At 43.8% G+C, this 19075-nt stretch overlaps 1 protein-coding gene across 3 annotated transcripts in view; it reads right to left on the reverse strand.

The window, feature by feature from the left end:
- LOC126162066 (fibronectin type-III domain-containing protein 3A) overlaps nt 1-19075 on the reverse strand; it is a 323114-nt gene that overhangs the window by 122263 nt on the left and 181776 nt on the right. The window lies entirely within an intron of this gene.

Consider the following 19075-nt stretch of genomic DNA (forward strand, 5'->3'; position numbering starts at 1 on the left):
TTTTGCTCCCCAAATAGCAAACCTCCTTTACTACTCTAAGTGTCTCATTTCCTAATCTAATACCCTCAACATCACCCGACTTAATTCGACTACATTCCATTATCCTCGTTTTGCTTTTGTTGGTGTTCATCTTATATCCTCCCTTCAAGACACCATCCATTCCATTCAACTGCTCTTCCAAGTCCTTTGCTGTCTCTGACCGAATTACAATGTCATCGGCGAACCTCAAAGTTTTTATTTCTTCTCCATGGATTTTAATACCTACTCCGAATTTTTTCTTTTGTTTCCTTTACTGCTTGCTCAAGATTGAATAACATCGGGGAGAGGCTACAACCCTGTCTTACTCCTATACCAACCACTGCTTCCCTTTCATGCCCCTCGACTGTTATAACTGCCATCTGGTTTCTGTACAAATTGTAAATAGCCTTTCGCTCCCTGTATTTTACCCCTGCCACCTTTAGAATTTGAAAGAGAGTATTCCAGTCAACATTGTCAAAAGCTTTCTCTAAGTCTACAAATGCTAGAAACATAGGTTTGCCTTTCCTTAATCTTTCTTCTAAGATAAGTCGTAGGGTCAGTATTGCCTCACGTGTTCCAGTATTTCTACGGAATCCAAACTGATCTTCCCCGAGGTCGGCTTCTACTAGTTTTTCCATTCGTCTGTAAAGAATTCGTGTTAGTATTTTGCAGCTGTGACTTATTAAACTGATAGTTCGGTAATTTTCACATCTGTCAACACCTGCTTTCTTTGGGATTGGAATTATTATATTCTTCTTGAAGTCTGAGGGTATTTCGCCTGTTTCATACATCTTGCTCACCAGATAGTAGAGTTTTGTCAGGACTGGCTCTCCCAAGGCCGTCAGTAGTTCCAATGGAATGTTGTCTACTCCGGGGGCCTTGTTTCGACTCTTTCAGTGCTCTGTCAAACTCTTCACGCAGTATCGTATCTCCCATTTCATCTTCATCTACATCCTCTTCCATTTCCATAATATTGTCCTCAAGTACATCGCCCTTGTATAGACCCTCTATATACTCCTTCCACCTTTCTGCTTTCCCTTCTTTGCTTAGAACTGGGTTTCCATCTGAGCTCTTGATATTCATACAAGTGGCTCTCTTTTCTCCAAAGGTCTCTTTAATTTTCCTGTAGGCAGTATCTATCTTACCCCTCGTGAGATAAGCCTCTACATCCTTACATTAGTCCTCTAACCATCCCTGCTTAGCCATTTTGCACTTCCTGTCGATCTCATTTTTGAGACGTTTGTATTCCTTTTTGCCTGCTTCATTTACTGCATTTTTATATTTTCTCCTTTCATCAATTAAGTTCAACATTTCTTCTGTTACCCAAGGAGTTCTACTAGCCCTCGTCTTTTTACCAATTTGATCCTCTGCTGCCTTCACTACTTCATCCCTCAGAGCTACCCATTCTTCTTCTACTGTACTTCTTTCCCCCAGTCCTGTCAATTGTTCCCTTATGCTCTCCCTGAAACTCTGTACAACCTCTGGTTCTTTCAGTTTATCCAGGTCCCATCTCCTTAAATTCCCACCTTTTTGCAAGTTCTTCAGTTTTAATCTGCAGTTCAATAGATTGTGGTCAGAGTCCACATCTGCCCCTGGAAATGTCTTACAATTTAAAACCTGGTTCCTAAATCTCTGTCTTACCTATCTGATACCTTCTAGTATCTCCAGGCTTCTTCCATGAATTCAACCTTCTTTCATGATTTTTGAACCAAGTGTTGGCTATGATTAAGTTATGCTCTGTGCAAAATTCTACCAGACGGCTTCCTCTTTCATTTCTTAGACCCAATCCATATTCACCTACTATGTTTCCTTCTCTTCCTTTTCCTTTTCCTACTGATGAATTCCAGTCACCCATGACTATTAAATTTTCGTCTCCCTTCACTATCTGAATAATTTCTTTTATCTCATCATACATTTCATCAATTTCTTCGTCATCTGCAGAGCTAGTTGGCATATAAACTTGTACTACTGTAGTAGGTGTGGGCTTCGTATCTATCTTGGCCACAATAATGCGTTCACTATGCTGTTTGTAGTAGCTTACCCGCATTCCTATTTTCCTATTCATTATTAAACCTACTCCTGCATTACCCCTATTTGATTTTGTATTTATAACCCTGTTTTCACCTGACCAAAAGTCTTGTTCCTCCTGCCACCGAACTTCACTAATTCCCACTATATCTAACTTTAACCTATCCATTTCCCTTTTTAAATTTTCTGACCTACCTACCCGATTAAGGGATCTGACATTCCACGCTCCGATCCGTAGAACGCCAGTTTTCTTTCTCCTGATAATGACATCCTCTTGAGTAGTCCCCGCCCGGAGATCCGAATGGGGGACTATTTTACCTCCGGAATATTTTACCCAAGAGGACGCCATCATCATTTAATCATACAGTAAAGCTGCATGTCCTCGGGAAAAATTACGGCTGTAGTTTCACCTTGCTTTCAGCCGTTCGCAGTACCAGCACAGCAAGGCCGTTTTGGTTAATGTTGCAAGGCCAGGTCAGTCAATCATCCAGACTGTTGCCCTTGCAACTACTGAAAAGGCTGCTGCCCCTCTTCAGGAACCACACGTTTGTCTGGCCTCTCAGCAGATACTCCTCCGTTGTGGTTGTACCTACGGTACGGCTATCTGTATCGCTGAGGCACGCAAGCCTCCCCACCAACGGCAAGGTCCATGGTTCAGGGGGGGGGGGGGGGATATGCAGAGTACCAATCTTATAATAATACATCCTCAGAGAAATAGATCAACTAAAAATATAGAGAGTTGAAAGCTTCTCCGACTGCTCCGGCGGGATGGAATGTTTTGTGCACTGGCGAGACGGTCGGGGGCAGGCAGCGGAGAAGGTGTGCGTTGCAGGTAGCGAGGAGGCGATATCGACACGTGTGGGCCACGCCTGACCCCAGCCCGCGGCCGCGCAGTTCCTGGAAGCGCCGGCCGGGCGCAGCGCTGCAGCCCGGTTGCCCGGGCAACCAGACGATGTCCACAAACCCGGCCGCTCCCGCCCGCCGCCGCCCTGGCTCGATAGTCACTACCGCCGTGCCTTCTGCACATGCTTGTCACAGCTCAGCGCACTTCTTTCCAGTCATTGGATTCCACGTCCCGCAGCCGTTTCCAAAGGACATCTTATTCTAAGGGGTTTTCATAGATCGATGGTGACAAGCTAGATCACAAATGTATCAGCTTTCACATGAAAGAAGGGGGCTTGCACAACTAACTGCATACAGGGTACCACATGCCTCAGGCGACGAAGTATAGCGCTGGGTATTAAACTGCATCAACAAGGAGCCGCCATGCTCCAAATATCAAGTAGACTTAGTATACAACCTGCCTAGATATAGAACCCAGTACGTTGTTCTCGATGGTGAGTGTTCATCGGAGGAGAGGGTATCATCTGGAGTGCCCCAGGGAAGTGTGGTAGGTCCGCTGTTGTTTTGTATCTACATAAATGATCTTTTGGATAGGGTGGATAGCAATGTGCGGCTGTTTGCTGATGATGCTGTGGTGTACGGGAAGGTGTCGTCGTTGAGTGACTGTAGGAGGATATAAGATGACTTGGACAGGATTTGTGATTGGTGTAAAGAATGACAGCTAACTATAAATATAGATCAATGTAAATTAATGCAGATGAATAGGAAAAAGAATCCCGTAATGTTTGAATACTCCATTAGTAGTGTAGCGCTTGACACCGTCACGTCGATTAAATATTTCGGCGTAACATTGCAGAGCGATATGAAGTGGGACAGGCATGTAATGGCAGTTGTGGGGAAGGCGGATAGTCGTCTTCGGTTCATTGGTAGAATTTTGGGAAGACGTGGTCCATCTGTAAAGGAGACCGCATATAAAACACTAATACGACCTAATCTTGAGTACTGCTCGAGCGTTTGGGATCCCTATCAGGTCGGATTGAGGAAGGACATAGAGGCAATTCAGAGGCGGGCTGCTAGATTTGTTACTGGTAGGTTTGATGATCACACGAGTGTTACGGAAATGCTTCAGGAACTCGGGTGGGAGTCTCTAGAGGAAAGGAGGCGTTCTTCTCGTGAATCGCTACTGAGGAAATTTAGATAACCAAGCATTTGAGACTGACTGCAGTACAATTTTACTGCCGCCAACTTAAATTTCGCGGAAAGACCACAAAGATAAGATAAGAGAGATTAGGGCTCGTACAGAGTCATATAGGCAGTCATTTTTCCCTCGTTCTGTCTGGGAGTGGAACAGGGAGAGAAGATGCTAGTTGTGGTACGAGGTACCCTCCACCACGCACCGTATGGTGGATTGCGGAGTATGTATGTAGATGAAGATAATTAGCATTTCAGTGCAGCCGCACAGAGTGGGTAGGAACAACGCCATTATCTTTCTCTATATAAGGAAAGAAGAGGCACCGAGTTTCTCGTTCAGAAATCGCATTTGAATGTTTTTTTTTGTTTTGTTTTCAGAAAGACGTGTTACGGCTCGTGTAAAGAGTAGAAACATCTGCCAGCATCGCGGCCTATCAAGACGACGGTTCATTGTTCCACGACACTGATACTCGCGTTGAACGGGATCCTACTAAAGTCTTGCGAATATGGAATTGATGGTTGACGGCCACACTTCAAATGGTTCTGAGCACTATGGGACTTAACTTCTGAGGTCATCAGTCCCTTAGAACTTAGAACTACTTAAACCTAACTAACCTAAGGACATCACACACACCCACGTCCGAGGCAGGTGTCGAACCTGCGATCGTGGCGGTCGCGCGGTTCCAGACTGAAGCGCCTAGAACCGCTCGGCCACCAGCGGCCGGCGCGGCCACACAAAGTTATTCAGAATATCAACGATTCCACGCGACTAGCGCACGAGAGGACATCGTTGACTCGGCTGTGCAGGATCTTATAGCCACGTCAGCTCGTGTCACGAAATGAAATAGTTTGAAGCAGGACTAGTGTCCACAAGGATCGTGTGACGATATATGTAGTACCACGAATTGTCACTACGATGGCCACTGATGTGGCTTTCTGTGACGCGGCAGCAAAGAAGTACGCTGGTGGTAAGTCCAGCAACAGCACTGGACGCAGGAGTGATACCGCGCCATCTTTTCAGACGAGCCCGGTTCTCAGTACAGCACCACGATGCACATGTGAGGCTTTATTTCCAGACAGCTTTCGTCGTCATCATCATAGGACCCCTGGCGTGATGGGTACACAAGACCATCAGCTCTTGTTCGCACAGCCGCTAATTTGGACAGCAGCCTTTTTCTTTCCTCCGATAATTGTGTCCCAACCTTGAGGTCTCCACGATATGATCTTTCATCATCAGAACGTATGACAGAAAGTTCCCTGTTGTCCTGACCTCTCTCGATACAGGAGGTGTTCGACTGTTGCCCTTACCAGCGCGTATAGCAGCAAATCACCAAACAAAATGCAATCATTTCCTCTTATCTATACTACTACTATATAAAGACAAGTCTTCGTTTAAAGTTGTTTTGTTTCTCATTGCGATTTGTGACTTTCCTCTCGACATTTAAAAGGAGGGACTTTATTATTAATACGGTATGTGATCACCATGGACAGAAATGCGTGTTCCGCAACATGTTCCCATGCACTGCTGCAAATTTTTACATGAAGATCTAACGACCGCACACACAAACATATAGTGTGTGTGTGTGTGTGTGTGTGTGTGTGTGTGTGTGGACGAGGTGAAGTTAACGTCGCGTTCAAAAATTTCGAAAAAGTTCTTGACCGATTTGCTTCAAATTTTTACAAGACGCTCGTGAGAAACGTTCAAGCGGACTTAGCCTACATTTTTCTTAAATTATGTCCTTGCCAAAAATTTACAAAAATTCTCGACAAATTTACTTTTTATTTTTATAACATACGCTAATAAACATTGAGACGGACATGAGCTGTATTTTTTTTTAACAACAATGTACAGGTTGCTGCCATGCTATGAAAATGCGGGTTTCCGTTTTCTTTCTCGAAGTCAGCTTTAACTACCACAGCAGGGCACAAGGCATGTAAATCGTTAGACAAGTTGTTCCTCCAATACACGTTCTTTCCTCTTATATATAATTTTAAACAAACATTTTATACACAGCAATGTGATGTTTGTATTTCCTTCCTCGCCGTCGATTTTACAGAAAACAAGGAAGTTTTATTTATCGCTTATCGGCTTATGATTACTACTACAGAACCCGAATCGTGTGGAAGTCCGTAATTCTGCACATTTGCAGATTTAAATTATGCGATATACTGCCACTGAAGATACTATCCTAACAGATCCAGTAGCTGGAGAGGTCTCTCATACCCTGTATACAAATGATCCTAACCGATTTATCCAATCTTTTTAAGCGACTTCAATTCGCAGTCAAGGTTTAATGTTGAGAGAGGAAATAGAAGAGAAGATGGTCAGGGAGGGGGTGAGGAAGTGGACATAGGGAGGGGTAGGACGAGACAGAGGAAGAGGGGGAGGAGGAAGAGAGAGAGACAGAGGTGAGGAGGGGATGCACAGAGAAAAGGGGGAGGGAGGAAGAGAGAGAGACAGAGAGAAGAGGGAAGGAGTTTAGGATGTACACCCAATTCCCATACATATTTAAAAATTGCGATGTGTTGCTGAATTCGCTAGTAATTTAAATGAACAGAAAGAAAAAAATGTTTCCTCTCTACAGCAGTTCAAATGCAGTTACTGTACTTAAGCATTTTTATGAAGGAGACACAGTTTCTTAGTGACTATTGCCTTGAATGGCGAGCTATCGATCCTGGCTATGTGCGGATAATCCAACGCCTACATCTAAACGTCGATCCACTGTTACATTTCAGAACAAGAAAAGCTGGTGGAGGCCTGTAACAAGTGTACTTGCACCAGTTTTAATTGCTCGACGTACCAGTAAGGGGTCGAAATATTTTTATAAATTGGACACACAGCTTTTCCTGTTCAGGTTTTAAGCGTTAATCAAATGGATATACGCTGACAGCACTACTTCGCGCTCTCGTTGTACCTTACCCCAGGAAAAAATTGGGTTTCGTGCTTTCGATAGCCGTAGAAAGAAATTAAAAATTATCAGTAGTTCTCGACCGTACCTTCTCCTACAGGAACACTTAGAGAACGTAAATGCACACAACAGCAATATTAAGTTCCTATGTTCAACCTGCGTACTCCTACTCTTGCCTACTGAACAATACTCATGCCCAGTGTGGTAGTGAATTCCCATGAGAGAAAAAGAGAGCATCGCACTAGGCCGGTCCCGCAAGATAATTGCAAGGCGTCGGTAGTACGACACCTCTAGAGGAAGGCTACATCCCCACCAACATATAGCTTCTTGAAATCCATCAAGAAGATAGAAGTCAACAGGAAAGAAACGCATTCAGGAAGATCAACGCATCCGAGCATCCCCTCCACTCACTTTGCATAATAAGAGGGAGACAGAGAGAGAGAATGTTGCAGAAAGTGCGTTCGCGTAGGCGCACACCGTTAGAAAAGGACGGCCTACTTAGCACGCGTGAAACGTAATGAAGACACGGTTACTCGCTGCTTCGTTAGCGGATAGAGGCCAGCTCGTTACCTTGCCGTCGCTAATTTTAAAGTGACAGGCCCGTTCCCCGAAGTGTCTTCGCTAACTCATTTCCTGACGTAATTTGTGAAGTCTGTAAACCCGTGATAACAGTTTTAGTGTCAATATGTCTGATAATGCAGTTTTGAAGCCCATTCGATGCCCGTGGCACTGTAGATGCCTAAAACGGGAACGTATGTCCATACATACTGCACGGAACCTTTCCTGTGTAAGCCGTTATTTTATACGATAATGATTGATAATTTGATATCGTGAGCTTTTGTGATAACAGTATACCTCTATCCAAAATGCTCCATGAAAACGATTTGGGGGAGTGGGCAAGGATAAGAAAAAGAGATTAGCACCACATCGACGTCAAAATCATAAAAGTCTGAGCTCTAATTCAACCGAAATCGGTTTTTGAAACTTCGTCAGTAGGCTTTCTGGGGCTACTTTACGTTTATCTTTAAGAGTCGGCCAGTCCAGTACTTTCAACATCTCAGTGACACTACCGCAAGTCAAACAAACCTGTGACCATTTGTGCTGCTGTTCTCTGTATACTTTCAATATACCCTTTTGGTCCATCTGGTACGGGTCCCACGCACTGAGCAATATTTTAGGATGGGTTGCACGAGTGATTTATAAGCGATCTCCTTTGTAGAGTGACTGCATTTTCCTAGTATTCTACCAATAAACCGAAGTCTGATACCTGCCTTTCCCACGACGGAACCTATGTGATCATTTCATTTAATGCCCCTACTAAGTGTTACTCCTAGGTATTTGTACGAGTTGACCAATTCCAACTGCGGCTCGCTGATATATTCATAGGATACTATATTTCTCCTTCGTTCCGTGTACTGCACAATTTTAAATTTCTAAACATGTGAAGCAAGTTGCCAACCTTTAGACAACTTTGAAATCATCAAAGACTGTGCAGCATCGTTCGGACTGTACTTCATTATAGATTCTTGCATCATCTGCGAAAAGTCTGAGGTTACTATGAATACTGTCTACAAAGACACTGACAGACAACAAACGACAAGGGACCCAACACGCTTCCCTGAAGTACACCCGACTTTACTTCTACTTCAGTCGAAGACTCTCCATCCACGATAACATGCTATGTCCTTCCTCACCACGAAATCCTCAATCAAGGCACAAATACTAACCGTAGGTGTCTTATTGAGTCAAATGTTTTTCGGAAATCGAGAAATACTGAATCTACTGCCTTGATCCATGACTTTCAGGAAGTCACTTGAGAAATCTATGCTGGTTGTCACGGACGAGGTCGATCTGCTTGAGATACATGGTGTTTCAGCTCAGAATGTGTTCTAACATTCTACAACAAATAGGTGTCAAGGATTTTGGATGGTAGTTCTGTGGATCACTTCTGTTACCCTTCTTATAGACTTATGTGACCTGTGCTTCCTTCCAGCTATTACGAACAGCTTTTTGTTCGAGGGAATTGCGGTAGATTATAATTAACAGAGGGGCTAACTCATCCGCAAATTGAGTATAGAATCTGATAGGGATTCCACACGACCCTGGAGTTTTATTCAGTTTTAATGATTTCAGTTGTTTCTCAACGCCACTGAAACTAATACCTATTTCTCTCATCTTCTCCGTAGTACGAGAATTAAACTGAGGCGATACTCCTGAGTTTTCCTTTGTAAAAGAACATTTGAAAACAAGCATTTTCTGCATTTGCTTTGCTACTGAATTTCAGTTCCTGTGTTATCCAAGAGCAACTGGACACCAACTTTGGTGCCACTAAACAACGTTTACATACGAAGGTAATTTCACTGGGTATTGCGAAATATTTGTCAAATTATATATTACTACATTAAAAACATACAACGTATGACATAACTATTAAAACTTCGAAAATTGCACAAGTGGTACAAACGTGCTCATAGTGCACGAAACGTGTTTCACACAGTGACTAAAAAGTAACTACAATACTATAAATAAATTCCATCGCTACTGAATGGTCATATAAAGCACAACACTAGACATGAGAATGAAAGCTCGGATGCAGAACTTTTAAATCGTTTCATCAGTCAATATGCGATCGTAAAACTTTAACGGTACATGTTATTGCTACGTAAATATATCCTAAATTAGAAGTATCCGTTAGATGGGTTCTAGGCGCTACAGTCTGGAACCGCGCGACCGCTGCAGTCGCAGGTTCGAGTCCCGCCTCGGGCATGGATTTGTGTGATGTCCTTAGGTTACTTAGGTTTAAGTAGTTCTAAGTTCTAGGGGCTGGTGACCTCAGAAGTTAAGTCCCATAGTACTCAGAGCCATTTGAACCATTTGTTAGATGGGTTTTACAAATAAAATAATTAAAGCTAATGTATTTGGTCGTAGTACACTTAATTATGCTTCTGTTCTCATCAGATCTACTACAATACTACTGAAGATGATATTTGCACGTATGGGGCATCACAAATTACGTTACAAATATCGTTCCAAGCTAACACCATTGCGCGATGTGGGTGGGGCATTGTAAATGTTCCGGGTGTTCAGGCGACACAGTTCTGCTGCGGAGAGCATCATAGGTGCATCACTATGTGTGAGAAATGGCGAGCCTGCTGCAACCGTACGCCAACGTACGCAAAACGTCTAAACTGCACACAGATTCACTTTGAAATTTTGGTAGTATATGAAAGAATGCAATGTCGCGTCCAGCCGTAGAGAGCTCTCACCTTTTCGGTAAGCTGAAAGAATATGGAAATTCGGGGTGGGGAGAGGGAGGGGAGGAGGAGAAGCGGGAGGAAGAGCTTCCATCGGTGAGGCCGTTCACGTTGCGCTTCTTGAATGTCTCTGTGACCAAAAGTGGTTTTCTATCGTCGAGGAATTGAACGATTGGCAGAGCGGTCCGATCGTTGTTAGAGAGATTTGGTGCCTGTCTTTAAAAATAGTGTCATGTATCCGTGACATCTCAACGTGTGTTGCAACATTCTGCCATAATAATGTTTAATTTCTGCTGGTAGTCCCTTGTCATTGAGCTGCTTTTCATTTTGGTCTGTAACCTTGAATCTTTGGTACTGCTACAAAATCCTCCTGATACTGACAGTGTTTGTAGATTGAGAATGAGAAGGGAAAGGGAAAGGGAAAGGTCAATCTTCAGCAACCCAACGAAAAGGACAATGCAGTGCAAACAACCAAGAAGTTGCTATTCTTCAAAAGCACAAACAATGAAAACAATTTCATAAGAAGGTACAGATACAAAATTCGAATTGAAGACATAGTGATATCTATAAGTCATTTTTTTCTTGCAGGTTTCATAAATTCAGCTTAATCTTTTTCTCCTCCAGCGATCACATAACGGCGTAACAAACCCGGTGGGGGAGATAAAGATATAAGCCTGAATACCACCAAGTCTTCGTAGCAGGCCTGACTACCATGTGACGACAGCTTAAACGAAACGTTCTGGGTGAAGCTGTTCACCGATAAACGGAAAGGGACAGCACCTGCCTTAATCCAATAGAAGCAGGCGTGCCGCTGCAGCAGACCGTGCAAATTCTATTGGCACTGCCCGCGGAGAGAAAGTCGAGCGGAGCCACAATTTCACGGCACATTAATTTATTCGGGCGGCCGACCCAAGATTAGCGTTACCCACAGGACAGAAAAAGAATTTTCAGAATACAGACCTCCCCTTACTGTCCAAAGATTCTACCGTTTCACTGAACAATAAAGAGGCATTTTGCAGGAAGGTAAGAAGAATGAGCGGAACTGAAATGCATAATGTTATTCAACAGAGGGGCTGGGAAGGGAGAGCGAAACAGAGAGAGGTTTCTAAACATGAAGAAGAATTAGTATTCAGATTAGTGAGATAAGTGATGTTCCATGCATGCCAACAGTATGAGTTTCCGGTCACTTACAAGAAATTACAGATTTAACAAAAGTAAGATTACCCCAACAGCTCTTCAGATTTTTTATTAAAATATGTGTGATCGTTAGTCCTGAAAGTAAAGGAATGCAATTACAAGGATCAAGAACTGGCCATACAGACGCACCTTGGCTTAGTAAATACTTCTGTCAAGACAGCCGTAGTACCAGTTAAAAAACAATTTCTTTAATCCCACGTCCTAAAATCCTGATATTTCTATGCGCCACTGGCTTTTGACATTACTTTGATGTGTAGCATTACGGAAAGGAAATTATGTTTTCACAGTTCAGTACGTACTTCAACGTATGTCTCCAACACATGGAATGTACAGTTACAGAATGTTAACCAAAAGAGACCTAATTAACAACCGTTTTCTAACCTCTCGTCTTATACGCGTGTTCTTCTCCTGATAGATAATTTTGAAGTCGATCAGTTGTAGAATTTTGGAACACGTACTATGTTCGAGTATAATGACTTTTCTGGAGACTAGAAATCTACTCTGTAGGAATCAGCATGGGTTTCGAAAAAGACGGTCATGTGAAACCCAACTCGCGCTATTCGTCCACGAGACTCAAGAGGGCCATAGACACGGGTTCACAGGTAGATGCCGTGTTTCTTGACTTCCGCAAGGCGTTCGATACAGTTCCCCACAGTCGTTTAATGAACAAAGTAAGAGCATATGGACTATCAGACCAATTGTGTGATTGGATTGAGGAGTTCCTAGATAACAGGACGCAGCATGTCATTCTCAATGGAGAGAAGTCTTCCGAAGTAAGAGTGATTTCAGGTGTGCCGCAGGGGAGTGTCATAGGACCGTTGCTATTCACAATATACATAAATAACCTGGTGGATGACATCGGAAGTACACTGAGGCTTTTTGCAGATGATGCTGTGGTGTATCGAGAGGTTGTAACAATGGAAAATTGTACTGAAATGCAGGAGGATTTGCAGCGAATTGACGCATGGTGCAGGGAATGGCAATTGAATCTCACTGTAGACAAGTGTAATGTGCTGAGAATACACAGAGAGATAGATCCTTTATCATTTAGCTACAAAATACACTCCTGGAAATGGAAAAAAGAACACATTGACACCGGTGTGTCAGACCCACCATATTTGCTCCGGACACTGCGAGAGGGCTGTACAAGCAATGATCACACGCACGGCACAGCGGACACACCAGGAACCGCGGTGTTGGCCGTCGAATGGCGCTAGCTGCGCAGCATTTGTGCACCGCCGCCGTCAGTGTCAGCCAGTTTGCCGTGGCATACGGAGCTCCATCGCAGTCTTTAACACTGGTAGCATGCCGCGACAGCGTGGACGTGAACCGTATGTGCAGTTGACGGACTTTGAGCGAGGGCGTATAGTGGGCATGCGGGAGGCCGGGTGGACGTACCGCCGAATTGTTCAACACGTGGGGCGTGAGGTCTCCACAGTACATCGATGTTGTCGCCAGTGGTCGGCGGAAGGTGCACGTGCCCGTCGACCTGGGACCGGACCGCAGCGACGCACGGATGCACGCCAAGACCGTAGGATCCTACGCAGTGCCGTAGGGGACCGCACCGCCACTTCCCAGCAAATTAGGGACACTGTTTCTCCTGGGGTATCGGCGAGGACCATTCGCAACCGTCTCCATGAAGCTGGGCTACGGTCCCGCACACCGTTAGGCCGTCTTCCGCTCACGCCCCAACATCGTGCAGCCCGCCTCCAGTGGTGTCGCGACAGGCGTGAATGGAGGGACGAATGGAGACGTGTCGTCTTCAGCGATGAGAGTCGCTTCTGCCTTGGTGCCAATGATGGTCGTATGCGTGTTTGGCGCCGTGCAGGTGAGCGCCACAATCAGGACTGCATACGACCGAGGCACACAGGGCCAACACCCGGCATCATGGTGTGGGGAGCGATCTCCTACACTAGCCGTACACCACTGGTGATCGTCGAGGGGACACTGAATAGTGCACGGTACATCCAAACCGTCATCGAACCCATCGTTCTACCATTCCTAGACCGGCAAGGGAAGTTGCTGTTCCAACAGGACAATGCACGTCCGCATGTATCCCGTGCCACCCAACGTGCTCTAGAAGGTGTAAGTCAACTACCCTGGCCAGCAAGATCTCCGGATCTGTCCCCCATTGAGCATGTTTGGGACTGGATGAAGCGTCGTCTCACGCGGTCTGCACGTCCAGCACGAACGCTGGTCCAACTGAGGCGCCAGGTGGAAATGGCATGGCAAGCCGTTCCACAGGACTACATCCAGCATCTCTACAATCGTCTCCATGGGAGAATAGCAGCCTGCATTGCTGCGAAAGGTGGATATACACTGTACTAGTGCCGACATTGTGCATGCTCTGTTGCCTGTGTCTATGTGCCTGTGGTTCTGTCAGTGTGATCATGTGATGTATCTGACCCCAGGAATGTGTCAATAAAGTTTCCCCTTCCTGGGACAATGAATTCACGGTGTTCTTATTTCAATTTCCAGGAGTGTAGGTCAGCAACTGGAAGCAGTTAATACCATAAATTATCTGGGAGTACGCATTAGGAGTGATTTAAAATGGAATGATCATATAATGTTGATCGTCGGTAAAGCAGATGCCAGACTGAGATTCATTGGAAGAATCCTAAGGAAATGCAATCCGTAAACAAAGGAAGTAGGTTACAGTACGCTTGAATACTGCTCAGCAGTGTGGGATCCGTACCAGATAGGGTTGATAGAAGATATAGAGAAGATCCAACGGAGAGCAGCGCGCTTCGTTACAGGATCATTTAGTAATCGCGAAAGCGTTACGGAGATGATAGATAAACTCCAGTGGAAGACTGCAGGAGAGACGCTCAGTAGCTCGGTACGGGCTTTTGTCAAAGTTTCGAGAACATACCTTCACCGAAGAGTCAAGCAGTATATTGCTCCCTCCTACGTATATCTCGCGAAGAGACCATGAGGATAAAATCAGATAGATTAGAGCCCACACAGAGGCATACCGACAATCCTTCTTTCCACGAACAATACGAGACTGGAATAGAAGGGAGAACCGATAGAGGTACTCAAGGTACCCTCCGCCACACACCGTCAGGTGGCTTGCGGAGTATGGATGTAGATGTAGAAGTGTCTACGTATTTTGTTACATCCCTCAGGGACTGCTCTTTAACTACATTACGTGCTATAGTAAAAACTGATAATTGGCAACTAGCTAAATCGCATGGCTCTCACGGGTCAGTCAGCAATTTAATGATAGCATTAAGTAAAATACCACAATTATTATCTATTTTATCTTTGTAATCTAGTAAATTGCTGTCAAGAATTACAGAAAACCACAGTAACAGGCTGAGAACACTTTCATAAACTATTAAAAAAGGAAGTCTATATTGTGTAAGAGCAAGGCCAGGCACAGAGAGAAATATGAGACGGTAAATACTTATTCCGTGTCGGTCCGTTTAATCGACAGCTTTTTTACCGAGGTGACACCGAAATACATAGATGTGGGTAATTTTCAAAGTCATACAATATCGACCAGTTGTAACAACTCTAACAAGATGAAATTGTTATGAAAGAATATAAGCACAGATGACCTAACAACAGTGCCACCAAATAATGCTTTACGTAAAGCAATAACCAAACTAAAAGCTGAGTTTAACTGCATAATGTTTGGGAAGACAGCTCTATCGGAAGTAGTGTGCTATCATCTGAAAACCAATCCATCCAACCAGTTACAGGACGACCAAACAGCTGAAAGTAGAAACCGAACTCTGCCTTAGTCTTGTGGTTTAGAGATACACAAAGCTACGTCCCATGCAGGAAGGCAGAGTTAAACGTCCCGTCGACATTGAGGCATTTGCCTTAAGTGATTAACGGAAACTACAGAAAACCGAAATACTGACGGCTTGACGAGGATTTTAACTATCACCCTGCTGAAAACGGGCCCAGTGTCTCACCTCGTTTGCTAATGTGGTAGATGAATGTACAAGTGTAGCGAAACATTCTACGGTCGCCATATTTTAGTCCAGCACCTTACCCGATAATGCAACTATCTTTATGTTCAACAATGAAAATGTAAACTTATTTTGTGATTCAGTTTTCAGCTTATCACAACTAACTGATTATCGATAAGTAATATATTAAGAAGTTATTGAGCAACTACCTACATGAAAAATTCTATATATGTGACTAGAGTAAGAACTATGTTTGACAGTGAAATAGTTACACTTTGAAGATACTGAAACAAGAAATAAACAAATCTCACGCTATATAAAGGTAGGAACGTTGGACACGAAAGAACAGACAACATTAGGAGTCCAAATTTTGTAAAAACTAAATAGAAATTTGTGACAAAGCAATCAGCATCATGTTACAAATAACTTTTCGGTTTATATAAAAAGAAAGAATTGCACATAGTTATAGAGAAGACGTACATATGATACAACTGAATACCGAGTCACTTGAAACACACCACTAAATTCAAAACGAAATAGTGACGTAACATGGGACCAGACAATAATGGAAGAGTTGAGAAAACAGACGATTAGGTAAAATTTTCATTGTTAAAGATGGAATTATTCTACTAAGCGCAAACGAATGAATCCACTAAAGTCTAATGTTATGAAGACGCAGTTCATTACTACGTGTGGGCCGTGACTTTCGGTATGATAGAATATTTCAACAATTATAATGTTATTAAACTACTAAATTTTGACCTTTTGTTGAAGATTCTGAAGTTATCTAGGGATATTGTTTAAAATTTTTTAAACATTATACACTTCTGTTTTTACTCGGCAGTTGTTGAAACAAAAGCTATTAATTTTATTTCTTATTTTGTTATTGTCACGTGAGAAACAAGCGGAAGAACGTGTAAGAAAAAAGCTGACTTCATTGAAAATGGAGTACCAACTCCTAAGTTGGGTTGGGTTGTTTGGGGAAGGAGACCAGACAGCGAGGTCATCGGTCTCATCGTATTAGGGAAGAACGGGGAAGTAAGTCGGCCGTGCCCTTTCAAAGGAACCATCCCGGCATTTGCCTGGAGCGATTTAGTGAAATCACGGAAAACCTAAATCAGGATGGCCGGACGCGGGATTAAACCGTCGTCCTCCCGAATGTGAGTCCAGTGTCTAACCACTGCGGCATCTCTGTCGGTCGACTCCTAAGTATAGCGAGCCTAAGAACAATGAGCGTATAGTAATTTATGGTGAATAAGTAGTTGAACTTTAAAGAATCTTTATTTCTATACTGTCTATTTTGCAATGTCTGTATCATCTGTCGATTCGATTAACATGCTCCATTATATAGAGTAATAATATATTGTGTTGGTTTACTTAATTATGTCTCTTAATGGAGATGAAAAAAGGCAAAGCTATCATCAACTCCAATACGGGTTTGATTACCGTACGGATTTACCAGGGATGGTCCTATTGGAGGTAGCACGCCTTTGCGTTCATAGGATGAACTGCAGTTTACCTTCGACACACTAACGCTGCAGCTCAGCGTTTTTTACCGTATCGATTACTGCTAGAGGTCAAAGTGGTAGGTGAAATATAAAATCCTAGAACTGACTGTAGATGGAATTGAAGACGTTTGGATCCGTAATTTGACACTGAGCCAGAGGCACACTACAAAACAGTTATTTTAAATATTGCATAGTTTCTCTTATAACCGACCAAATTCGTGCATTTGTAAAATATGGTGAATTGCTGATTTTATAGAAGTCTTGAATCCTTGACGGTGTTAACCTTTTCTAATTTTCACGTAACTCGAATTGAAATAACAGATTTTCCCAAATAAGCCCGCTGCAGTCTCTAGGTACCACGTAAGTTACGCCCATCGACTACCGCGTGTGCCTTTCTGCGCCACTCCGTAGCCCTTGCCCGGAGGCGCGACACCGCCGTCCGTGGTGCATGCAGCCTGCCGGGCATAACACGGCGCTGGCGCTGCAGCCGGCAGAAGAATGCGGAACGTGCCGCAGCTCAGCGCAGCGCACGGCTGTTATATAAAGGCAGGCAGACTTTCACCTAACGGTAACTCAGTCTCAGTTCACAAGGCAGCTCGGTTAAGAAACCTCCGCTCGCGTTACCGACCGGGCCGCGGGTGGCGCAACTGTTTTGGCGCCGCTTCCACGGCTGCACGCATCCACTGGTCCACCGTTAAGCTGCTTCTCGGGCAGAACGCTGGTGCTTTAACTGGTCTACTTCCCTCGAGACCGGGACTAGCAATCGTTTATACAACTTTCGCGCTACAGCTTCAGATTAAGGAACAGAGCATGTTCCATGGGATGCAAACATTCCACGACTGAGAAAAAGACCAGCCGGGGTGGCCGAGCGGTTCTAGGTGCTACAGTCTGGAACCACGCGACCGCTATGGTCGCAGGTTCGAAGCCTGCCTCGGGCATGGACGTGTGTGATGTCCTTAGAACTACTTAAACCTAACTAACCTAAGTTCTAGGGGACTGATGACCTCAGAAGTCCCATAGTGCTCAGAGCAATTTAAGAAGAGACTGAAAAAAGGAATGTAGGAAAACTGTGTCTGTTGAAACTATTGACACCGGACGTCAACTTCAACCAGCGACGTAAAAATGTCTTGTATGAAGTCATATGTACCTAAGCGGAGATAAAATTGCCAATTTTTATGTAGGTCGTGTTGACGGGCCGATCTACAACGTAGCAAGAAAGTTAGGTTAGATTGAATGACGACAATTTAGTACGGAGAATCCAAAGAACGTAATGTCACGAGAACTGCAATTATTACCGAACGTATATTATCTATACTGGGTTTAGATAGGATGTTTATGTCCACAATTTTGATGGCATGTGTCGAAGCAGACTTGTGAAATCAGTAGATTCAATATTAACGACACACTTTCATAATTTTCTCTGTCAGGATGAAGAAATGATGTCACTAGTTAATTTTCATGTCAACCACGTAGTCTGCTAGAAACACCAACGCACGGAATGCAATGGAGACTCTTGAGGCAGCGCGTGGTGCAGGGACGGTGACCGCTGCATAAGTAAAGCAGGACACGAGGTTCTGTCAACATTCTGATCGTTCCAGAAGAGTTCGGTTTGGGGAGTGCAGGAAATTTGAATGCGGAGTTTCAGGGAAACAAGCACAGGAATACAACTTCTTAAGATTGCATCAGAAATTTTACTTCACAGCTCAAAAATATGGAACGATGGAGCACAAATTACCGTTTAACATTCGTCTTCGCTTGGGATAGCTTGCGAGAGCAATTTAGCAAGAATAAGTTACATTGATCACAATATATGTTCAAAATGGACAATATTCTGTGTTACACCATGACACCCTCGTTATTTAAAACTTTCTTTACCCGGTAACTAAATTTAACTTTGTGGAGATTGTATCAATACACAGACTACCAGACATCAAAGAGGCAGTCGAACCATTGCAGAGCTGTCTGTTCCGCGACACTACTCATCGTAGAAGGCAAATGAATTCCTATTCTCAAATGACAGCAAAATGTCTTCACCCGAGCTACACGAATCAAAATCCGTATTTTTATCTGTGATACTTCGAAGCGTCTACGACTATGTGGGATGAAGTGAAAACCGGCATTGGGTGAACAGACACCACAGTTCACTAGTTTTCTACAGAAGAGGAAATTTGGACTAGAACTGACATAGCGACAGAAGTCAATTT

The sequence above is a fragment of the Schistocerca cancellata genome, chromosome 2, assembly GCF_023864275.1.
Source record: "Schistocerca cancellata isolate TAMUIC-IGC-003103 chromosome 2, iqSchCanc2.1, whole genome shotgun sequence".
Lineage (NCBI taxonomy): Eukaryota > Metazoa > Arthropoda > Insecta > Orthoptera > Acrididae > Schistocerca > Schistocerca cancellata.